Source organism: Marmota marmota, unplaced genomic scaffold (genome assembly GCF_001458135.2).
Source record: "Marmota marmota marmota unplaced genomic scaffold, marMar, whole genome shotgun sequence".
Lineage (NCBI taxonomy): Eukaryota > Metazoa > Chordata > Mammalia > Rodentia > Sciuridae > Marmota > Marmota marmota.
The window spans coordinates 56,615,647-56,641,701 of record NW_026000037.1 but is presented as its reverse complement, the minus strand read 5'-3'; the positions used below and the strand labels follow the sequence as shown (position 1 = coordinate 56,641,701).

The following is a 26,055-nucleotide window of genomic DNA, read 5'->3' as shown; positions in this document are numbered from 1 at the left end:
TTAGCCAATAAGCATATGAAAAGATGTTCCAGTTCTCTAATAAAGGCAATTCATTTTATTATTAAAACAAAGTGAATAACTAGAAAAAAACATCTTGTGGTATCTGCTGAAATAACTGACTCTTTTTTTATTATTTTTTAGTTGTAGATGGACACAATATTTTATTTATTTTTCTTATGTGGTGCTAAGGATGGAACCCAGTGCCCCATGCATTCAAGGCAAGCGCTCTACCACTGAGCTACTACCCCAGCCCGAAATAACTGACTCTTGATGGGATATTTTCCACTTAGAGATCAAATTATTATATCCTTATCAATCTTACTATCACCAAAAGTGAAAAATCAGACACTGTGATACACGTGAAGCACACAGCACCATTTATGACATAAATACTCTTCTCAAACAAGTTGAGTTTGAATAACACCCAGTCTCTAGAGCCAACTTCCACTTAAAAGACATATGGAAGATAAAGGAGAATATTAAATGACACCACAAAAAAAGAAAAAGAAAAAAAGAACAAATACAAATAGAGAATGTGAGACATTACACATAGGATAACTGACTCAGTTTCTGCAATCTGTCAATGGCAGAGGACTAGAGTAGAAAGGCTACTCCAGGTTAAAAAGAGTCTTGAGAGATCCAATAATGGCATGCAATGCATGAATCAATTCTAACAAATCAACTCTAAAAAGCATTTTTTTAGACAGTCAGGGACATCTGACTATGAACAGGGCACTAGTTCATTACACTTGGTTTTATTAGGTATTATGGTGGCACTGTGATTATATAAGAAAATGTTCATAGATATTTAATGACATTAAGGAATTATTTTGTGCAAGTGTGACAATAGGGTAGCACTGTGATTGTCACTGAAAGGGAAGTCCTTGTCTTTTAAATTATAGAAAAAGGGAGAGAAATGTTTACAAATAAAGTACTATAATATATTCAACTTGTTTCAAAATAATCTGGTGACATAAAGGGAAGTAGGTAAGAGTAAACCAACACCAGCTATGAATTACTAACTATTGAAATGTTTCATTGTCTCATGCTCCTTAAACAGAATGTGAGCCAATATTAAGATCAATAAAGTACTCCTTTCTGATTTTTAGGGGCATCATTTTAAAAGAGTGTATTTTAAAATTGGCTTTAAGTCTAAAATGATGAATATTATAAAGACCATACTAGATAGGCAGATTGTGTTTACTGCTTTTAAATGTTTGAAATCATCTGAACTAAAAAACTAATTTTTTTTGAAATGATATAACATGAGTTGGGGGATTTGCTTTAAAACTCTCTATTGAACCAAGCATGGTGGCACACACCTGTAATCCCAGCTGCTCTGGAGGCTGAGGCCAGATGATCCCAAGTTCAAATCCAACCTTAGCAACTTAGGGAGACCCTAAGCAATTTAGTGAGACCATGTCTCTAAATACAATATAAAAAAGGCCTAAGGATGTGGCTCAGTGGTTAAGTGCTGCTGGGTTCAATTCCTGGTACCATAAATAAATTAATAAACACTTTATTGAAAGGGAAAAAGGACATGCCCACCTGTAATGACTTGGGAGGCTGAGGCAGGACAATATAAGTTTGAAGCCAGCCACAGCAATTTAGTGAGAACCTAAGCAACTTGGAAAAATTCTTGTCTCAAAAAAATGAAAGGTCTGAGGATGAAGCTCAGTAGTAAAGCACTGAGTTCAACTCTCAAGAACACCAAAAAAGAGGAGGAAGAGGAAGAGAACAAGGAGGAAGACAACGAGGAAGAGGAGGAAGGGAAGGAAGGAAGGAAAAGAGGGTAATTGAAGCAAATGAGGCAAAAATCTAGATAAATGTTGAGCCTGGATGATGAATATGTAAAGGTTCAATATCATGTCTGTTTAAATCTTTCACAGCATAAGAATATCTTTTTTTTTTTTAAATCCCATGTTTGAATATGAAATGTTTCTGTTTTTGTAATCCAAATTTTTTTTTTAATATTTATTTATTTATTTTTAGTTATCGGCGGACACAACATCTTTGTTTGTATGTGGTGCTGAGGATCGAACCCGGGCCGCACGCACGCCAGGCGAGCGCGCTACCGCTTGAGCCACATCCCCATCCCATAAGAATATCTTTCATCGTGCAGGTTAATAAAGAATTACCTAATTCTTGACTGGAAAACATCTTCAGAAATTTTTGTTATAATATACATGGGAATATAAACAGGTCCTTCTTTTAGTACTTAATAGACATTTGACAATGTCTATTTAAAAAATTTTTGATCATGTATAACTAGAAAAAATTAAAAAATGTTTTTAAAAAATTGGGAGGTACTGAGGATTGAACCCAGAGACACTTTACCAGTGAGCTACACTACCTATCCAGCCCTTTTTATCTTAATACAGGGTCTCACTAAATTGCTTGGGGCCTTGCTAAATTGCTGAAACTGACCTTGAACTTGGGATCCACCTATCTCAGCTCTCAAGTTGCTGGGATTATAGGTGTGCGCCACCATACCTGGTCAAATTTTTAAATATTTATAACATTAACTACCTATTTCTATGTATAGAAATTTATTTTAGTGAAATACTTCTAAATTTGCAAAAATATACTTACAAAAAATATGTTCATTATACTAGTCTACAATACACAAAAGTCAGAAACAACTCCTGAGCTCATTGATAAAAGAAAAATTAACCAAACTATGGTAGATCCATAAATACTTTGCACTTGTTAAAAATAATGAGGTAGATCAACAAGCACTGAAGTATCCAAAATAAAATGAGAAGAGTTATAAAGTAGTATATACATTATAATATCTTTTATAAAGAAACTTTTGAAGAAAGAAGGGCAAAGAAAAATGTTAGTGGATGTAAAATGAAAAATATTTTGAAAATGTGTGTGGGATTTGGCGGAAATTAACTGGGATATGGCTCACTTTTTACATTAATTCTACGAGTAATGTTTGAGTTTTATATAACAAAGCACATGTATAATTTTTAATCAAAAAGGAAAAATTTAAACCAAAACAAACAAGTTGTGCCACACATGTGGCTTTAGTTCCACAGTTCAAAGTATAAATTCTTAACACTTTTTTTTTTGTTCACAGACACTTTAAGAATCTAATGAAGGGGCTGCGGCCAGGGCTGAGTGGTAGAGCACTTGCCCAGCAACTTCAAGGCCCTAGGTTCAATCCCCAGGACCACAAAAAAAAGGAGGGAAGAGGGAAGAAGAAGAGAATCAAAAGAAGATTATAATTCCTTCTCAAGGAAAAAGATATACATACATGGAAAATACAATATTCAAAGTATTCACATTCCACTGAAGTCTATCAACCCTTAAGGTGGAGCTTCAAATTGTTAGGTCAGTAGATACAGACTCCCACAGTCTTCAAGCCAGATAAAGGAGCAGGGCCTAAGCAGCCTCCACAGTTGTCCCAGGGTGATCCAAACATCATTTTCTACATCCACCATATTACAAAAAAGTTTAGAAAACATTCCACTTGAAGGTCCAAACGATATAAAGGGAATTTAAGAATTTCTTCTACCTGGAAAACACAATATCTAAATAAAAGAAAGGGAACTTTTTAAATGCTACCATTTCTATAAAAGTCCTCAAAGATAAAGTAGAACTTGAACTGTAAGATAGATTAGTGAGCCAGTGGTGATCTAAGATAATTTTGACAATGGAAAGAGCCTTATAAGCATAAATGTGAAGGACAAAAAATGAAAGGAAGGAAAGTCAGAATAGAAGAATGGGGAAACATACTAGGCACAAAAAAACGAAAAAATACAATGAAAGATTTGACAGTTGAAAAACAGGAAAGTAAACAGAAAAGAGGAGAAGACACAGAATGCTCATTTGTACATTTTCTGCACAGGAAAGAAGTCAATTCAAGGGCTGGGGATATGGCTCAAGCGGTAGCACACTCGCCTGGCATGTGAGGGGCACTGGGTTCGATCCTCAACACCACATAAAAATAAAATAAAGATATTAAAAAAAAAGAAGTCAATTCAAAAGAGCTACTGGGTAAAGAATAAGAAATAATTTGAGCAGTGTTAAGTAGCATTGAGGAATCAGTTTCAACCTTGAAAAAAGTTGAAGGAACAGCAAGTATAGTCTAAGTAATTTAGGAATGAGGTTTACAGCAGTGTATCAAAAGGCTGAAGACTACTTTGATATAAGGAGAGTAACTAAGAACAGAGTAGGGTCGAAGAGCATGAGAAGAAGATTAACATTAAACAGGGATGAGAGGTGGGAGGGAAAGGGAGAGAGAAGGGAAATTGCATGGAAATGGAAGGAGACCCTCAGAGTTATACAAAAGTACATACAACAGGAAGTGAGGGGAAAGGGAAAAATAATACAAGGGGGACAAATGAATGTCAGTAGAGGGGGCAGAGAGAGAAGAGGGGAGGGGAGGGGAGGGGAGGGGGGATAGTAGAGGATAGGAAAGGCAGCAGAACACAACAGACACTAGTATGGCAATATGTAAATCAATGGATGTGTAACTGATGTGATTCTGCAATCTGTATATGGGGTAAAAATGGGAGCTCATAACCCACTTGAATCAAAGTGTGAAATATGATATATCAAGAACTATGTAATGTTTTGAACAGCCAACAATAAAAAATTAAAAAATAAAATAAAAAAGATATTTTAAAAAAAGGCTGAAGACTGGGACTGGGGTTGTGGCTCAGTGGTAGAGCGCTCGACTAGCATGTGTGAGGCCCTGGGTTCGATCATCAGCACCACATAAAAATAAAATAAAGATATGTGTCCCACCTACAACTAAAAAATAAATATTTTTTTAAAGGCTGCAGACTGGCTGGGGATGTGGCTCAAGTGGTAGCGCGCTTGCCTGGCTTGCGGGCGGCCCGGGTTCGATCCTCAGCACCACATACAAACAAAAACGTTGTGTCCGCCAAAAACTAAAAAATAAGTAAATATTAAAAAATTAAAAAAAAATAAAAAATAAAAAAATAAAGGCTGCAGACTGAAAAAATCAATAGCCAAAAGAATAAAGACAAAGCTCTGAGTACTAGTTCAAGTTAAGTAGGTACTATGGTTTGAATAAATGTCCCCAAAGGCCCAAAGGCTTGGTCCTCAACCCATGGCATTATTGGGAGATGATAGAAGCTTTAAGGGTAAGAGCTTTAGTGGAAAGTATTCCAGTTATTGGGGTTGTGCCCTTGAAGAGATATCTGGATCCCAGCCCCTTCCTCTTCCTCTTTCATATCCCAACTATGAAGTGAACAGTTCTGCCATGTGCTACAGCCATGATATCCTGACTCACCACAGGCCCCAAAGCAACAGTCAACCAATCAAACACTGAAAGCTCCAAAATTGTGAGCCAAAAGTTAATCTTTTCTCTTTATAAGCTGATCATCTGAGGTATTTGTTACAATAAAGGAAAGCTGACACAGTAGGATTGTCCAACATGGATATAATATACCACAGGATTGTCAAACAAAACTGGGTTTTGTATTTCAAGCTGAGCACAATGTGGACACTTAAAGCATCCTATATGGCAGGTGCTTAATAAAGGTTTGATGAAATAAAAAATTAATCTAATAGTAAAACATCAGAAATTATTTTAAGGGCATACAATTAAAGAATAACCTGGGACCATGTAATAATCCCAGCTGTTCATATGTTTTTGAAAAGCTACTCTATGTCTAGTACTTGGGCCCTAGGAATACAGGGGCCTTACTCTCATGGAGCCAGCATTCTACTACAAAAGGGGAATGAAAGATGGAGAAAGAAACAAGTAAATAAATATGAAAATACCTGATAGTAATAAATTCTATGAAAACAATTTGACAGCACAATGTACAGAAAATGTCCATTAGGCTCCTTTATAATCACTTTGTCACAGAAAGCCCTTCTGAAGAGGTGATAACTTCAGTTACAATTCAAATAACATGAAGGAAACCAGACACAGTGGTGCACACCTGTAATTCCAGCAGCTCTGGAGGCTGAGACAGGAGGATTGTGAGTTCAAAGCCCGCCTCAGCAAAAGCGAGGTGCTAAACAACTCAGTGAGACCCTGTCTCTAAATCAAATACAAAATAGGGCTGGGGATGTGGCCCCTGAGTTCAATGCTTGGTACCAAAAATAAAAAATAAAAATAAAAATAAATATGAAGGAATTATGATGCTAGGCATGCAAAGTTCTATAGGTAGACTATACAGAGGGAATTTACTTTGTGTATTCAAATTATAAATATTTAACTAAGAAAAAAATTTATTCAATTTATAGCACCTAAATTGATCCTGAAATTCATGTCACTATCATCACCCAATGATTAAAGCCAGCACGAACAAGCCAAATGAGCTAATCAAAAGACACTAGTAAAATCAGTTTAGAAACCTGACAAATGGGGCTGGGGATAGAGCTCAGTTGTTAGAGTGCTTGCCTTTCATGCACAAGGCCCTGAGTTTGATCCCCAGCACCAAAAAAGAAAAAAAAAGAAACCTGACAAAAGCCATCATAGTAGTGCAAACCTGTAATCCCAGCAACTCAGGAGGGTGAGGCACTAGTTCAAAGCCAGCCTTGAAAATTTAGTGAGACCCTATCTCAAATCAAATAAAAAGGACTGGAGATGTAGCTCAGTGGTAGAGCACCCCTAGGTTCAATGATCCCCAATACAAAAAAAAAAAAAGCCTGACAAAGGAAACCGTATATGAATAGGTATTGAAGACCTCTCCCAAAAAAACAAGAGGAGATCTTTCTACACAACCAATATGACTCCCAATTTAAAAAAATGTGATAGGGGGCTGGGGTTGTGGCTCAGTGGTAGAGCACTCGCCTCACACGTGAGAGACCCTGGGTTTGATCCTCAGCACCACATAAAAATAAACAAACAAAATAAAGATACTGTGTCCATGTATAACTAAAAAAAAATGTGATAGGAAGAGGTGTGGTAACATTAGTAGTTCAGAGGTCACATATACTTTCTTCAAGGACACTTAACAGTTTTGCAAGATTAAGAAGGTTAAATATTGATTTTGTTGTGCTGGGCCTTGGAACCCAGGAGGAATACAACAGATGTCCCAAAGCAGATGTTCATAAATATTTCTTGAATAATTAAAATAAATCTGTGAATAACAAACCTACCTGAGAACTGACTTGGGTTTAAGTCCTGAATTGTCCATGTGACCTTGGACAGGTGAATCTGAGATCCACTCTTTTCCCTCCACATTTATAGAGTGCCTACTGTGGGGAAGGCCCTAAGCAAGAGACACTTTTCTTAATTCTATGTGTGGAGCACCTAGTCCCATAAGGATGATCCTAAATTTGAGTTGTAGTTGTGTCTGATACAAAAATCTGTGTTGCTAATTTATATAATAACAATGTTTGTGGGCTCAAGACACAAAAAGAAGAAATAAATTATTTTTTTAAAAAAGGTTAAATATTCCTTATTTGGGTTTGTTACAGATGATCAGATGAAGTGAAAGAAATAGTAGATAACATGATATCTCCAAATTTTGTTTGAATTATCTTTTCAAAATTTTTCACTGCAACATAATTGATGAAATCTTCAAAAGGTAAGTGTGTAACTCAATGAAGTATCAGAAAATGAACATACCCATGTAACCATTGATTCAAGATCAAGAAATAGAACATGACCAGCCCTCCAAAAACCCTCCTTCTGACTTCACTAGTATCAAATTTAAATGTCCTGGACTCTAAGAACAGCAGAGGTAAAATGAATCAGGGGAAGGGAGGTTCTGGGAGTCCACTGAAAATTACTGAGATGTTTGGAGATAGGAAGGCAAGGAGAGGACAACTAAAATAACCACATATTTCAAGAATCAGAAAAGCATCTAACACATACACAAATTATATAAATATTTACATAATTTGTATTATTACATATTTTGGGGGAGGGGCAGGGATTAAACTCAAAGGCACTCAATCACTGAGCCATATCCCCAGTCCTATTTTGTATTTATTTAGAGACAGGGTCACTGAGTTGTTTAGTGCCCCACTGTTACTAAGGCTGGTTTTGAACTCGTGATCCTCCTGCCTCAGCCTCCAGAGCCACTGGGATTACAGGCATGTGCTACCATGCTCAGCTAACATGAATATTTATATCATGTGTGTTTATATGTATTCTTTACAAATAAACTTTTTCCACTTTCTCAGTAGAAAAGGGTCAAAATTATCAGTTTTAAAGTTCCAGTTTATAAAAATTTAACCCTCTTTTTTAAAGATATGTAATTATAGAATGGATAATTGAGGGAAAATATAATTATCAAAATTATGGCAACACATTAATAGTTTCAAAGACAAAGAAGAATGCGTACTTTATAGCTTTTCATTGCTAAAAAAATAAATAAATAGGGCTGGGGATGTGGCTCAAGCGGTGGCGCGCTCGCCTGGCATGCGTGCGGCCCGGGTTCGATCCTCAGCACCACATACAAAACAAACATGTTGTATCCGCCGATAACTAAAAAATAAATATTAAAATTCTCTCTCTCTCTCTCTAAAAAAATAAATAAATAAATAAATAAACGACCAATGTATGCTCAGGGCATCTTTTTGACTAGAATTCTGATACAGGTTTGTTTTTCTCTTTTCTTCATCATTCCTTTCCTTGTACACATACACAAAAATGTAGATTTCAAAAAAACTAAGTTGCTTTTAGGGGAAAAAAACACACACACATACTAACATGTATACACATATACTAACATCTTCTAACTCCCTGACAAAAATACCCTGATAGATAATAAACAAGTCAATGCTAAACAAAATGGAAAGTTCTCAAAAATTGTCTGCCTCTTGCCCAGCTCTTCTCCATGAACCTTGTTTACCTGTTCCCAGTCTGGGTATTTTGTTAGAGCTAATGAATGAGAGTACCCTCTCTCAAGCATTTGTACATAATTCCTTCCTCTCACCTTTCAAATGAATTTAAATGGCTGCATGATTGCTAGTTCTGTTTACACTAACATAATAAGAGAAAAGATGGCAGTAAACCCAAAAATATATCTATTAAAAATTTTACATTTTTGAGTGGGAATCCACATCTCTGGGGTGATGAAGGGTGGTGGCTAATGCTGTGGTGGTGTCCCAGTGCTCAGCAAGTGGCAGTGACACAAGGTATGGCAGGGCCTTCCTGAGCTCCTGAGGACTGCTAAGAAAACTGAAAATCCATATGCAGCAGAATGAAATTGAACCTCTATCTCTCATTCTGCACAAAAATCAACTTAAAGTGGGTCAAAGACTTAGACACTAGAACATAGACCCTGCGACCAATAGAAAAAAGAGTATGCCCAAATCTTCATCATGTAGTAATAAGACTCCTAAAGCGCAAAAAAGTAAAATCAAGAATCAATAAATGAGATGGATGCAAACAAAAAGCTTCTTCTCAGCAAAGGAAACAATTAATAACATGATGAGAAAGCCTACAGAATGGGAAAAAATCTTTACCACGCACACCTCAGTCAGAGCTCTAATCTCCAGGATACATAAAGAACTCAAAAAACTTTTAACACCATAGGCTGGGATTGTGGCTCACACCTAGCAGGTGTGAGGCCCTGGGTTCAATCCTCAGCACCACATTTGCTGATGGCATGATTCTATATTTAGAAGATCCAAAAAAACTCCACCAGAAAACTTCTAGAACTTATAAATGAATCCAGCAAAGTAGCAGGATATAAAATTAACACCCATAAGTCAATTGCATTCTTAAATATCAGTGATGAATCAACTAAAAGAGAAATTAGGAACTACCCGATTCATAATAGCCTCAAAGAAAAAAATAAAATACTTGGGAGTCAATCAAATAAAAGAGGTGAAAGATGTCTACACTGAAGACTACAGAACACTAAACAAAAATATTAAAGAAGACCTTAGAAGATGGAAATCTCCCATGTTCTTGGATAGGCAGAATTAATATTGTCAAAATGGTCATACTGGACTGGGGTTGTAGCTCAGTGGTAGAGCACTTGACTAGCATGTGTAAGGAACTGGGTTCGATCCTCAGCACCATATATAAATAAAATAAAGATATCATGCCCATCTGCAACTAAAAATAATTTTTTTTAGGGCTGGGGATGTGGCTCAAGCAGTAGCGCGCTTGCCTGGCATGCGTGCGGCCCAGGTTCAATGCTCAGCACCACATACAAACAAAGATGTTGTGTCCGCCGAGAACTAAAAAAATAAATAAATATTAAAATTCTCTCTCTCTCTCTTTAAAAAAAATAAAATAAAAATAATTTTTTTTAAATGGCCATACTGGGGCTGGATTTGTGGCTCAGTGGCAGAATGCTTTCCTAGAATATGTGAGGCACTGGGTTCGAGTCTCATTACCGCATATAAATGAATAAAATAAAGGTCCATCAACAACTAATAAAAATATTTTTTTTAAATGGCCATACTACCAAAAGCATTATACAGATTCAGTGCAATTCCTATTAAGGTTCTGATGACATTCTTTATAGAAATACAAAAAAGCAGTCATGAAATTCATTTGGAAAAACAAGAGGCCCAGGATAGCCAAAGCAATCCTTAGCAAGAAAAGTGAAGCAGGAGGCATCACAATACCAGATCTTAAATTATACTACAGAGCTATAGTAACAAAAACAGCATGGTATTGGCACCAAAACAGACATGAAAACCAATGGTACAGAATAGAAGACAGAGACAAATCTATAAAAATACAGTTATTTCATACTAGACAAAGGCACCAAAAACATACATTGGAGAAGACAGCCTCTTCAACAAATGATGCTGGGAAAACTGGAAATCCATATGTAATAAAATGGTTTTAATGAAATTAAATTAAACCACTATCTCTCACTCTGCACAAAACTCAACTCTAAGTGGATCAGTGATCTAGGCATTAGACCAGAGACCCTGCACCTACTAAAAGAAAAGTAGGCCCAAGTCTCCATCATCAAAACACGGGATGGGGGAGGGGCTGGGGTCGTGGCTTAGCAGTAAAGCATTTGCCTAGCATGTGCGAGGCCCTGTGTTCGATTCTCAGCACCACATAAAAATAAATAAAATAAAGGTATGGCATCCAACTACAACTAAAAAATAAAAAAAATAAAAAAATTTTAAAAACACAGGATTGTATCAAATCAAAAAGCTTCTTCACAGCAGAGGAAACAATCAAGAATGTAAAGAGAGAGCCAAGAGAATGAGAGAAAATCTTTGCCACCTGCACCTCAAATAGAGCATTAATCTCCATTATATGTAAAGAACTAAAAAACTTAACACCAAAAAAAAAAAAAAAAACTCAATCAGTAAATGGTCTAAGGAACTGAACAGACACTTCACAGAAGAAATATGAATGGTCAACAAATATATGAAAAAATGTTTTCAACATCATTAGCAATTAGATAAATGCAAATTAAAACTACACTGAGATTTTCTTCATTCCAGTCAGAATGGCAGTTATCAAGAATATAAGTAACAGCGCTGGGGTTGTGGCTCAGTGGTAGAATGCTTGTCTGTCATGTGTGAGGCACTGAGTTCGATCCTCAGCACCACATTAAAAATAAATAAATAAAATAAAACTATTTTGTCCATCTACAACTAAACATTTAAAAAAAAAAGAATACAAGTAACAATAAATGTTGGCGAGGATATAGGAGGGAAAGTACACTTATACATTGCTGGTGGGACTACAAATTGGTGCAACCACTCTGGAAAGCAGCATGAAGATTCCTCAGAAAACTTGGACTGAAACCACCATTTGACCCAGTTATCCCACTCCTCGTTTATACCCAAAGGACTTAAAATCAGCATATGACAGTGACATCAATGCTCATAAAAACTCAATTCACAATAGTTAAGCTACAGAATCAACCTAGGTGCCCTTCAACAGAACAATGGATTAAGAAAATATGGTCCATATATGCAATGGAATATTACTCAGCCATAAAGAATGAAATTACAGCATTTTTTGCCAGTAAATGGATGAAACTGGAGGCTACCATGCTAAGCGAAGTAAGCCAATCCCCCAAAATCAAAGGTGGAATATTGTCACTGACATGCGGATACTGCTCACAATGAAGAAATGGGGAAGTGGAGGTTCACTGGATTGGAGGGGGTGGGAAAGGAAGGGGTATGGGAATGGGAGAAACAGTAGAAGAAATCGGACATAACTTTCCTATATTCTTATATATGTATACACAACCAGTATGACTCCACATGATGTACAACCACAAGATGGGAAGTTTTACTCCGTGTATTTATGTTAAAATACATTCTACTGTCATGTATCACTAAAAAAAAAAAAAAAAAAAAAAAAAAGTTTGTTTCAGGGGAAAAAAAAGAAAAAGAAGGAAAAGGGTTGGGGTTGTGGCTCAGTGGTGGAGTACCCCTCTCGCATGTGTGAGGCACTGGGTTTGATCCTCAGCAACATATAAACATTAACAAAATAAAAGTATTGCGTCCATCTACAACTAAAAATATATATTAAAAAAAAGAAAAACAGAATGTAGGGGTTCAGTGGTAGAGTGCTTACCTAGCATACAAGGCCTTGGGTTCAATCCCTAGCACTGAGGAGGGAAAAAAAAAAAAAGTCTTCCTAAATTTAGACCTGAACAACACTATCAACCAACTTTATTATAAAACACTACACCCACAACAAAATAATACACACTTTTTTCAAGTGCATATGGACTATTCGTCAAGGCAGACTATATTCTAAACTAGAAAAGAAACATTAACAATTTTAAATGAATTCATTTAAGCATGTTCTCTGACAATAACCAATTTAAACTAGAAATTACTAGTAGACAGAATCTGTAAAATCCCCAAAACATCTAAATAATCCAAGTACCAAAGAGGAAATCACAGAAAACAGAAACTATTTTGAATTGGATAAAAGTGAAAACATATTTTAAAAATGTGATGCCTCATACTATGCTTAGAAGGAAATTTATAACATTAAAATCTACTAGAGAAAAAGACCACAAATAAATGATCTAAGCTGCCACCTTAAGAAACCAGAAAGAGCCAGGCAAGGTGGTGCACACCTGTAATCCCAGCAACCAGGGAGGCTGAGGATTTCACAAATTCTAAGATAGTTTTAGCAATTTAGCAAGGCCCTGTCTCAAAAAAAAAAAAAAAAAAAAAGGTTTGGGATGTAGCTCAATGGAAAAGTAGCCCTGGGCTCAATCCCCAATGCCAAAAGAAAAGAAAAGAAACTACTATAAAAGGTGAGAAAATTAAACCCAAAGCAAAATGACGAATGAACATAACAAAAGATATCCATGAAATTGAGAACAGAGAAAAAAATTAATAAAACATAAGCAAGCTCTCTCCATCAGCATGTAACTCCAGCCTGGAAGAGACACAGATACCTGACCCCAAACCATGAGAGAATTGTGTGAACTATACCCAAAAAAGCCATGGGTAGGGCTGCCAGGAGCATCGGGGACCTAACTTCTACCCCTGTCTGTCCAAAAGGCAGAACAAGGAGTTAAGATTGTTCTCAAGCCTCAAGACTTAATGTTTACCTTGCTGAATTTTGGACTCAACTTTAGATCTTTCTTCTTGACTCTTTTGGATTGAAAATGTCTGTCTTGTGTCTATTTCACCATTGTATGACAGAAATATATAACCTGTTTGAGTTGTTGTTGGAATGGAATAAGTGTATTCTACTAAGAAGAACATGAATTTGGGGGATCCAGGAGTAGAATGCTATGAACTAATACGTGTCCCCTCTAAAATTCATATTGAAACTTGATCCCCATTGTGGTTATTAAGGTAAGGCTTTGGGGGAAATGGTTAAGTCATGATGTCTCAGTCTTATAAAAGGGCTGGAGGGAAATAGTATAGGCCCCTTTTACACTTTTTACCCATTCCAATGAATAAGGATGCAATAAGAAGACCCTCACCAGACACCAAATGCCAGCACCTTGATCTTGGCCTGCCTAGACTCCACTTACTAAGAAATAAATATAAATTCCGTTCTATATAAATTACCTCACCTTGGGCATTGGGTTATAGCAACACAAGCTAAAATAAATGTCAATTTATATATTTTATATTCAATTGCATGATTAAACCACTGTTCACTAATCTCAATGTTACCAATTTTTCCCTGTTTCGAATAGTGTTACAACAACCTTATATATGTCACCTGTCCTGAAATTGAATGTGATTCCAGTCCGTATCTAACCGGAGCTTTCCATAGAATTTAACAAGCTGACCCTGAAATTCAAATGGAAGAGTTTGGAAACAAGAACAGCCAAAACTCCTTTTGAAGAGTAATAATATGGAAATTCTACCCCATAAGATTTCAATGTTTTAATAAGGCAGGATAATATTATTGTAAGAAACACATCAATACAATAGAGAGCTTAGAACACATACAAGAAGTTGGTATGTGATAGAGGTAGCACTGTAGAGAAAGGAGGAAAAAAAGTTCAATAAATCAGTGTCAGGTTGGGTGCAGTGGTGCACACCTGTAATCCAAGCAGTTCAGGGGGCTGAGGCAGGAAGATCATGAGTTCAAACCTAGCCTCAGCAAAACCAAAGTGCTAAACAAATCAGTGAGACTCCGTCTCCAAATAAAATACAAAACAGGGGTGGGGATGTGGCTCAGTGTTTGAGTGTCCCTGATTTCAATCTTCAGTACCCCCCGCAAAAAAAAAAAATCAGTGTTAGAACAACTAGATCTCCATTTTGAAAAAGAAAAAATTAGATCTCAATCTCATAGTACGTAAAATAAATTCCAAATTTACTAAAGGCTAAATGTGAAATGCAAAATCTCAAAATCTTTTAAAAGAAAACATAAACATGTTTTTAAAAAGGTAAAGATTTTTTTGTTAAGGGTACAAATAATACAAACTAGAAAAGAAAAACTACATTTTTTAATTTAAAACCTTTTATAATAGTCCATTTTTGATTGCTATAATAAAATACCTAAAGCTGAATCCTTTATAAAGAAACGAGGTTTCTTTTGGAGAAATGGTTTTATAGGTCCAAGATCAGACAGCCCCATCTCTTCAGCCTCTGATGAGGGCCACATAGCAGATGGTATCACCATGATAGGAACACATGCAGAATAGATCACATGGCAAGACAGGAAGCCTGAGAGGCCTGGTTTGCTCTTTTTATAACAACCCATTCTCACAGGAACTACCTGGAGTCCCAAAGAGAATACATTAATCCCTTCAAAAGACAGCACATCCAGTGGTCTAATCACTTTTCCAATAAGGCCTCCCTCTAAAGGATCCACCACCTCTAAACACTGTCACACTGAGGACCAAGTTTCTAGCACAAGAACCTTTGGGGGACACATTCAAACTTTCAAAACCATAGGAAACATCATTTATGTATTATATGGTGAAAAGACGAGCCTGATAGATGAGATTACAAACCCATATAACCCAGTATCAGTGTCTTAAATATATTTCTATTTCTTAAAACTCAGTAAGACAACAAGAAAAAACAACACAGAAAATAAGCAAAGAATATGAACCAGAAGTTCACAAAGGAAGGAGCTCAAATGGCCCCAAAGCATATGAAAACATACTCAATTTTACTAATAGGAAAATACAAACCTTAAAAAATATGTTTATATAATATAAATTGGCAAAAAATTAAAATCTGTATTCATAAGACCAAGTTTTGGTAAGAACAGGATTTTTCTCAAATTTCAGATGACAGTATAATAGAAAGTAAAGCAACCATTAAAGGACAATTCTTACTTAGTAATGTTAAAAAATAGAACCTTCTATAGTCCTGTAATTCTTCTCCTAGGAATCTATCCTAAAGAAATTCTAATCCTTCTATACAAAGTTGTTCAGTAGAGCCCTTTTGGAAGCAATAATTTCAAAAAAAAAAAGTACTTAACTGTCCCTCAACAAAGAAACAGATAACTATGGTTTAGTCGTAACATTAAATACTTAAAAGTAGTTAGAAATGAACAAACTTGTCTATTATTAACAACATAGTAAGTGAAAAAAAGCAAATTGTAAAAAGATTCACATAATATAAAATCATTTATGTAATATTTTAACAATAAAACAATTAATGTGGATCGTTTCCATGTGGTAAAAGCACAAAAACATGTATGGATATGACATAGGAATTTCAGGATGATGAAATTTCCTGGGGAAAGAAAAAGAAAGGAAGGGTAACTCTGATTGGGCTTTAATTATTTTTATTTTAATTGAAAGCAGCTCTAAAACAAACATGGCAAAGGGTTAAAATCTATTAAATTTCAGTGGTAATTATAAATGTATAAGTTACATTATGTTTGAATTTTTCTATATATTCATTTCATAATTTAACAGTTTTGTTTTGGTTTTGGTTTTGGTACTGGGGATTGAACTCAGGGGACACCCGACCACTGGGCCACCTCCAGAGCCTTACTTGGTATTTTATTTAGACCCAGGGTCTCAATGAGTTGCTTAGTGCCTCGCTTTTGCTGAGGCTGGCTTTGAACTTGCAATCCTCCTATCTCAGCCTCCCAAGCCACCGGGATTACCGCCTGGCATTTAACAGTTTTAAAGAGATTTATAGGGCTGGGGATATAGCTCAGAGATAGAGCATTTACCTAGAATAAGGTCCTGAGTTCAATCTCCAGCACAGCAATAAAAATTAAGAATTAGTAGTTTTATAGTAATGAAAGATAAGAAAAAATAATTCAGCCTAACAAGACTTACTCTGTTATAGTGAAACTTCATTATAATGAAGATGATTAAAATTATACTGCCAGCTGAAGTACAGTCTTCAATGAAACTAACAATGAAAAAAGTATAATGAAAAGAGAAATGGAAATTTTTCTTCAGCTCTTCCTCCTCCAAGTTCTTACATCATAAGAAGTGTTATGTTCCTTTGAATTGGTGACTTGAGAGTTAGATGGATAGTACTGTAAAGAAAATTACAGGTTCACAGGGAAGAAACACCCTCCCTATAAAACTAATAACCACAAAATATGGCAGAATTGACCAGTTTGTTGAAATCTCAATACATGTGAAGGGAATATAAATGAGAGAGGCAAAGCACAGGTCTTCATTGGATATAAATGAGAGTAGGCAAAGCACAAGTCTTCATTACCAACACTTTACTGAAAGTTCACTATTTGTAGAAGTATAAATGACAAATGAAAAAAAAGCGTTAGGTCAGAAAAAAGTACTACACTGTGGTTTTATACTATATTTGTGCAATAGGAATGCTGCCTCTACAGATGAACTTCATTCACAATAAAAGTAAAACTCAAACTGCACTTTACAGAACAAAATATAACATGAGACTTCAAAGGCAGGAATACATGCTGAGCTAAAAAATAATGGAGAGGATTCCACAGAGCAACAGAGGTGCAATAGAGTTGACCATGTTGAGGAAAACCTTGACATCTAGTTAAGGGCTCTAAACTTTAGACTATAAACAATGGAATGCTATTTTAAGTAAAATATACATAACTAGCACAATTTTATATGAGTGACAAAAAAAACAGCAACTTAGGAATACGCTATGATGGGGGCTGGGGATGTGGCTCAAGTGGTAGCACGCTCACCTGGCATGCGTGCAGCCAGGGTTCGATCCTCAGCACCACATACAAACAAAGTTGTGTCCACCGAAAACTAAAATAAATAAATAAATATTAGGAATACGCTATGATGGAATAAAGTCCTGGATGAAGGTAATAGCAGAGAGTGAAAAGAACAAATATGAGGCAAAAGTATAGATTTTTATAACAAGCAAGCATAAAGAAAAGAATTAAGAATGACGCTAAGCAGCCGTTGTTAGATATCTAGCCAATATCCATTTTCCTGTTTTCCCCAAGTCATGAGATAACAAAGACCAAAAGCCAACAGACTGAATCATGGTGCAAAAGTTCATGATTCATCATAGAAAAGTGTGATGCCTAGTAACACTAATAAACCAGTGCCAAACTAGTCCTCAGCTGCAAACAGTAATTATCTTTGTGACTTAAGCAATTATTAGCTGGTGTTTCTGACTAGGGGGTAAAAAAAAAAAAAAGACAGTGATTTTGTTTTTAAGGAGAAAAGAAAATCTACAGAGAGTTATTTTGAAAGATATATAACTGATTCAACTTCAGACATACTGATACTGTGGAAACGGCAAGATACTCAGGTAAACAAAAGTTCCAAGTTGGTATGACTTGAAATCAGTGGTTGCTTGGATTTAATGAACATACCTTAGATTATAAAAAGTTACAGATACAAGATTTCTTAAAGATGTCTGCATTGCAGAGATCCATGAAGATACCAGCATGTAGAATTTCCCAAATTTGTTTGACCACAGTACTCCCCTTCCAAAGATCTCTGCAAAACATCTAGAGATACATGAGTATAGGTGATTCTTGACACTAAATGTAGAGTCCTTTAGAAAGAATTCTTATTAAAATATGAAGCCACTAGAAAATCACCATTTTGCAACCCCTAATAAAATAATGGATTCTGGACAGTGATAATTAATAACTGCTAAAATTTTTACCATCATGTGGAACTTTGTAACAAATGTTTATCAGGTTAACAAACCAAAACCCACTGATCAAATCTAACATCTACTATAGTTGAGACAAACTTTTAATATGTAGCATTTAATATGATAGAATATAAGTATAAAACACTACTAAAAAGGACTGAGGTTATGTGGCTCTGTGGTAGAGCACTTGTCTAGCATGTGTGAGGCACTGGGTTCGATCCTCAGCACCACATAAAAAAATAAATGAATAAAATAAAGGTATTGTGTCCATTCATAACTAAAAATATTTTTTAAAACTATTAAAAGTGTTTTCACAAAAAGAAGAAAAGAACATGAAACTGGCCGGGCACGGTGACACACGCCTATAACCCCAGCTGCTTTGGGAGAATGAGACAGGAGGATCGAGAGTTCAAAGCCAGCCTCAGCAAAAGCTAAGCACTGAGTAACTCAGTGAGACCCTCTCTCTAAATACAAAATGGGGCTGGGGATGTGGCTCAGTGGTTCAGCACCCCTGAGTTCAATTCCCAGTACCCAAAAAATTAAAATAAAAAAAAAAGAATGTGAAATTTTATCAAGTCTTTAAATTCAACTATTTATTTGCAGGATACAATAGGCAGAAGAATATCCTAAATATCACAAAGACACAATCAGTAAAACACAGAATGTGGGTTTCTTCAACAAATTAACTACAGAGAATTTTTTTTTAAATGGAGAGAAAACTTATGAATGAAGAATATTAAGAGATATAACAACCAAATACAATAAGAGACTTGTCTACATCCTGATTCTAACAAATCAACTCTGAGAAATCAATTATGAGACTACTGGGAAGATATGAACATTCACTAGATATTAAATTACATAAGAACTGATTGTGCAGGCTGGGGTTGTGGCTCAGCGGTAGAGCACTCACCGCAGCGGTACAGCACTCGCCTACCACTTGCGAAGCCCTAGGTTCAATCCTCAGCACCACATAAAAATAAATAAATAAAATAAAGGTATTGTGTCCAACTACAACTAAAAAAATAAATATTAAAAAAAGAAGAAGAAGAAGAACTGACTGTGGGCCAGGTTTTGTGGCAGATGCCTGTGTAACAGTGACTCAAGAGGCTGAGACAGGAAGACTGTATGTTTGAGGCCAGCCTGGGCAACTTATGGAGACCTTGTCTCAAAATATAAAAAATTAAAAGGCCTGGGGATGTTGCTCAATGATTAAACACCCTTGGGTTCAATCCCAGGCTCAAGACAAAAAAAAAAGAAAAGAATGAATGAGTGAATGAATTGTGGGCTGAGGTTGTAGCTCAGTGTTAAGAGTGCTTACCCAGCATGCATGAAGACCTGGGATGGATCCCCAGAACCATAGGGAAAAAAGACAAGTAGGCAAAAAGAATTATGACTATTTTAAGAAAATATATCAATAACTTCCAGTGGGTGTGGTGGCACATATCTGTGATCCCAGCAACTCAGGAGGATGTGGCAGAAGGATTGCAAATTCAAGACCAGACTCAACAACTAAGTAAGACCCTATCTCAAAATTTAAAACAAGGATTGGGTCGGGGGTAGGTATCTCAATAATAGAGCACTCCTGGGTTCATCCCCATATAATAAAAATAAATAACTCCCTCTTCTCCCTGTCCCCTAGCCCCTGATAATCACTATTCTTTCTGTCTCTATGAATTTGACTATCCCAGCTACCTCATATAAACAGAAGCATATGATATCTGTCCTCTTGCAACTGGTTTATTTCAGGTAGAATAATGTCTTCAAAGTTTATGCATGCTATTGGATGGCATTTGTCAGAATTTTGTTCCTTTTTTTCTTTTTTTTCCCCTATACTGTGGATTGAACCCAGGGGCATTAATCCCTAGTGGTCCTCCTACCCCAGGAGTTGCTGGGATTACAGGTGTGCACCAAAGAATTTTGTTCCTTTTTAGGGGCTGAATAAATATTCCACTGTGTGTGTGTGTGTGTGTGTGTGTGTATCCCATTTTCTTTTCTCTATCATTCATCAATGGACACATGAGTCATGTTTTATTTTACAGTTCACATCCCTTTACTGAGAAATATTTATAAATTAAATTATGTAATATATGATATTTGCTTCAAAATACTCCAATCTGGGAAGAGATGGGGGTGGAGGTGATAGTTGAAACAAGATATCATTTTGTCTTATGAGATTAAGGAAGATCAGCTCCTTCTCCAGATGCCTAACATGCTAAAGGAAAGGAGGCCAAGGAGGAAAAGGTTGCCCCACTTTTGCTGTCATGAAGAACCAGGAAGCCAAGAAGGTGGTAAATCCCATATTTGATAAAAAGCCCAAAAGTGGCATTGGAAAAGATATCCAACTCAAAAGGGCCCATTTCTCAAATGACCCTGCTACATCTGGCTGCAGCAGCAAAGGCTATCTTCTATAAGCGGCTGAAAGTGCCTCTGGGGATTAACCAGTTCACCCAGGCTTTGGATGGACATACTCACCTGCTTAAATTAGCTCACAATTACAGACCAAATAAAAAGTAAGAGAAGAGGGGCTGGGGTTAGAGCTCAGTGGTAGAGCGCTTGCCTAGCACACTTGGGGCACTAGGTTCAATCCTCACCACCACATAAAAATAAGTTAATAAAATAAAGGTATTGTGTCCATCTAAAATATATTTTAAATATTAAAAAAAAAAAGTAAGAGAAGAAGCAGAGACCATTGGCCATGCTAAGGAGAAGCGGTGGACGAAAGGGACATCCCAACCAAGAGACCACCTGTCCTTCCCCACCTTAGTGCAGAATGAGAAGGCTTAGCTGGTGCTGACTACACATAGCTTGAACCCGGTAGAGCTAGCTGTCTTCCTGCCTTCCTGTGTTACAAGACAGGAGTTCCCTACTACACCATCAAAAGGAAGAGTAGACTGGGACTCCTTATTTATATCAAGATGCGTACCATCTTTGCCTTCATACAAGTTAACTCAGGAGACAAAGGAGCTCTGGCTAAACTGATGGAAGTTATAAGAACCAAGTATAATAACAGATATGATGAGATATACCATCGCTAGGGAAGCAATATCCTGGGTCCAAAATCTGTGGCTCACACTGTTAAGCTGGAAAAGGCAAAAGATAAACAACTTCCCATTAAAGTGAACTATATATACACTGTTGAGTTTTCTATACAGAAAAATAAAAACTGTCCTACAAAGAAACACTGATAGGGCTGGGGATATAGCTCAGTGCTTGCCTTGCATGTACAAGGCCCTGGATTCAATCCCCAGCACCACACACACACACACACAAAAAAAAAAAACACTGATAATACCATATATATTGGTCAAGATTTAAAGAAACAAATTTATACTTTGTGGGAGAGAATGTAAACTTTTTTGGAGGACTCTATTTAAGTTTAACATAAACAATTTCCTCCCTCTCCCCCCTCCGCCTCCTCCACCCCATTTCTTTCTTTATTTTTTTCCCTTAAGTGGCACTGGGAATTGAATACAGGGGCTCATGCATGCTAAGAAAGCACTCTACCACTGAACTACCTGTCTGGTCCTTTTTTTTATTTTAAGACAGGATCTCTCTAAATTGCCCAGGGTGACCTCAAACTTGTGAGTCTCCTGCCTCAACTTCCTGAGCAGCTGGGATCACAGGTATATATCAAGCCCAGCTAAAGTACACATTTTCCTTAACTAAGATATGACTTCTGGGAACTTATCCTCACATATATGCTTACAAATACAAACAAAGAAGCATATACAGGGATATTAACTACAACAATGTTTACCAAAGGTCCAGACTAAAAACAATGTAAATATCTTATCAGTAGGGAAGGAATGCATAAATCACAGTATAATATAAATGCAATGGAATACTATGTAACTTTAAAAAGGAAAATGAAACAATTCTATGTGTACAAATATGAGACAGTGCCCAATAAATATGTTAAAGGACAAGAACAAGATATTAAATAGAATGACACTAACCAGACATTCACTACTTCCATTTCTAGCACTGTCACAAACCAAACAACCTAAAACCTCCCATGACAAACCATCAAGGGCTGGGGACGTAGGTCAGTGGTACAGTGCTTGCTTAGTATGCCTGAAGCTCTGGGTTCAATCTCTAGCACCACAAAAGCAAAATCTCTTAAAATGCTGGATAAATTCTAATCAACATCTTCTAATGCATAACTAAGCTCAAAGGATAGTAAAGAAAATCTGTCATTAAGGAGTAGAATAGAGGGCTGGGGATGTGGCTCAAGCGGTAGCGCGCTCGCCTGGCATGCGTGCGGCCCAGGTTCGATCCTCAGCACCGCATACAAACAAAGATGTTGTGTCTGCTGAAGAACTACAAAATAAATATTAAAAAATTCTTTCTCGGGCTGGGGATATAGCTCAGTTGGTAGAGTGCTTGCCTAGCATGCATAAGACCCTGGGTTCAATCCCCAGCACCACAAAAAAAAAAAAAAAAAATTCTTTCTCTCTTTAAAAAATTTTTTTAAAAAAAGGAGTAGAATAGAGAAAAAGCCTTTATTTTTTTTATTTTTTCCACTTATTTTGTTACAAAAATGTATTACTTTCGAAATTAAAAAAGAAAATTATCCCTGAAGCGCTCAGAAAAAAGTTGCCACAGATTTGATAATTAATACCTCCTCTCAAATAGCTACAACTACAACTTTTTAGGTATAGCCTAATTTGATTCAACATTTACTGGCATCTATTAAACACAAGAAACTACACTGGCTTTGGCAGTCCCTATTTTTTAAAGAGCTTAGAATTTTTTAAAGAGCAAGGAGGCAAAAAACATCTATATGATAGGACAGAATATGAAAGTCAAATTTTGCATCAACATTTGAAAATTAGCCTGGTGTGGTGATGCACGCCTATAATCCCAGCTACCTGGGAAGTTGAGGCAGGAGGATTCAAAGTTTAAGGCCAGCCTGGGCAATTTAGCAAGGCCCTGTCACAAAATTTTTTAAAAAAGAAAAAAAATATAGCCCTTTTAAAAAGGTAGAATACTGCAACATTTTTTAAAAAGTTAAATAAATCTGTCCAGGCCAGGGTAGTCCACTTTTCTTACTATGAACAGTGATAATTTGATTTTTTTTTTGGGGGGGGGGGGGGAATACCNCTCTCAGCTGGGCTGCTTGCTGAGGTGAGGCTTCCAGCGCTCTGCCCGTTCTGTGTGGAGACCTCAGCCCGTCTTCCATACAGACACTCTTTCTCCCAGGCAGGTGAAAGAAGATGATCCCTATTTCCCATAAAGTAATAGGTGAAAGTGCTCCCTGACTGCGGAATCCGGGCTTTCACAGCAAAATCACTGCTTCAGAGCCAGAGATGTGACAGGCGTTGATGAATTTCAGGGGCATCAGCCACGCCAGCCCTCCTCTATCCCAGACAATGAAATTACCATAAAGAACCTTCACTGGTCTCTGAGCTCAGGTTTTCTTGTTACTTTAGTCCATTCTAGCATAGGAAAACCCTCCCCAAACTCAGAATTCTTCAGGTTCAAAAAGCAACGGACTAGACGGTAAGTTTTACAGGCTGATATTCATGCCCTTCCCTGTACTAACTCCAATTCACTCTCCTGATGTGTGATAGGAGCAGCCAATGTGTCTTCAGGGCTCAAAACATACCAGGCAAAATTCTCAGAGCATTATAACATTTGTTTACTTAGTTCTCAAAATAACCATATGAAAAAGTAGCACCCCATTTTGCAGATAAGGAAACTGAGGCATGGACAGGTTAAACAGATTAGGAAACTCATCGTTTCTTCATCAGGTTACAGAGATAATGAATGTAAGACTCAGAAGGAGAACCTTGGCAGGGTGATGCCACGGCCCATGTGTGAACACTTTAAACCACCCAGTCATCTTGTCTACTGCCTTCCAGTTGCACATGGAAGGAACATTCTCCACCAGTGCAGTCTACTGCTGTTCTCTAACCATGCCTGCTTTCTTCCTCATGTCTCTTCTGTGTCCCCTCTATGAGTAAGCATGTCCTCAGGCCCATGACCAGAACTGAGGGCACAGAGCAGTTGTGATGGCCCTTGCCCTTCAGTGCAGTGTCGGGTGGTCTTGGATGGGGTCATTCCTAAAGATCTGAGGACCCTGTTGTTTGGTTAATCACACTTTTAAGACATAGACTCAAAGCCCAGTATATATTTTTGTGCATGTAAAGACGAGGGCAGGAATCAACCCAGGGCCTCATGCGTGCTAGCTGAGCACTCTACCACTATGCGACACCTCCAGCCCTAGAGTCTAATAAATATTGATGGAGGAGAATTTGTTCAGGCACCTCATCGATAAAACAGAGAATAACCCTGCCCCCTATAGTGGTGAAGGAGGGAAGGATGTTCAGGGCTTTAATACTCTGACATATCTTTCTGTGAATGCCCACAGCATGTTTCACTCATATTTCTTTTACCTTTATTATGGCCATTAGCTTTTCCACTGTGTTGCTGTCCAAGGTTGTACATTAAAGAGGCATGCACCTCAGTAGGCACATTGTTGGAGTATTTTCTTTGGAAGAGGGGAAGTCCTGGGAGTTTTGAAATCAGCTATCTGTGAACTCATCTGCTCTTGTTTTTAAAGCCTTTAAGGTAAAATGTTGTGCTAGTCAGCTTTCCATTACTGTAACTAACACTTAAGATTCGACTTAAAAAGAGGAAAGGTTTAATTTGGCTTGCAGTTTCAGACATTTAAATTCATCATCTGTCAGCCTCATTTCTTTTGGGCCCGTGGAAAGCCGCCATCCTTGTGACTGGAACACATAAGAAAGAAATCCTAAGGGGCTGGGGTCTCATTATCCCTGTCAAGGACATACCCCCAATGACCTAAGACTTCCCACGAGGCCCCACCTCCTAAAGGCTCTACCAACTCCCAGTGGCCTCAAGCTGGGAATCAAGCATTTGACTCCTGGGCCTCTGGGGGATATTCCAGATGAAAACTACAGCGAATACTGAGGCCAGTGCTAAGAAGCCCATCTGCTTCTATCCCCAGCCTTCTCCCCTCATTCAGCACTGGCCCTGACAACATTCACTTTTTTGTGGGGGATACCAGGGATCAAACTCAGGGGCACTTAACCACTGAGCAACATCCCAGATCTTTTTATTTTGAGACAGGGTCTCACTAAGTTGCTTAGGACCTTGATAAGTTCCTGAAGCTAGTTTTGAACTTGCAATCCTCCTGCCTCAGCCTACTAGAATAGTGATAATTTATTAATTTCTAATTCTAAAAAGATTTCAGAAGTATCATTTTACCTTGCACTTTTGGCCAACACCATCTACCTCTTAAAGCAGATTAGGTGTACAGCACAGAAGAATTACTCTATCCAACCCAAGGAGCTGAAAAACTTTTGCATAATCACATAATACTGTTTATTGTTCCACAATACTGTTTTTTGTTCAATCATGCCCTTTCTGAAATCAGACATGGCAAACACTAGCATATAGAGGAATAACTCTACATGTCTGAAGGAGAAAATAAACCATAAAATACTATTTATCAACGCATAGAAGGCTGACAGGTTAGGGAAAAATAAATTCTGTGAAATCTCAGTAAGGCAATTATCATGAGCTCAGGATGTAAACTATCTACAGGATGCCCTAAACCTATATGAGTACCTTCAAAGACAGGGCCCTAGCTCAGTTGGTAGCGTGCTTACCTCACATGCACAA

General features: G+C 37.1%; 1 protein-coding gene and 1 pseudogene across 8 annotated transcripts in view; one reads left to right on the top strand and one right to left on the bottom strand.

Annotated features, from left to right (window-relative positions):
* The window catches only part of Ubr3 (ubiquitin protein ligase E3 component n-recognin 3), a 226,280-nt gene that overhangs the window by 196,373 nt on the left and 3,852 nt on the right, over positions 1–26,055 (bottom strand). The gene's annotated exons all lie outside the window — the stretch shown is intronic.
* Positions 1,668–21,590, top strand: LOC107136567 (annotated as a pseudogene).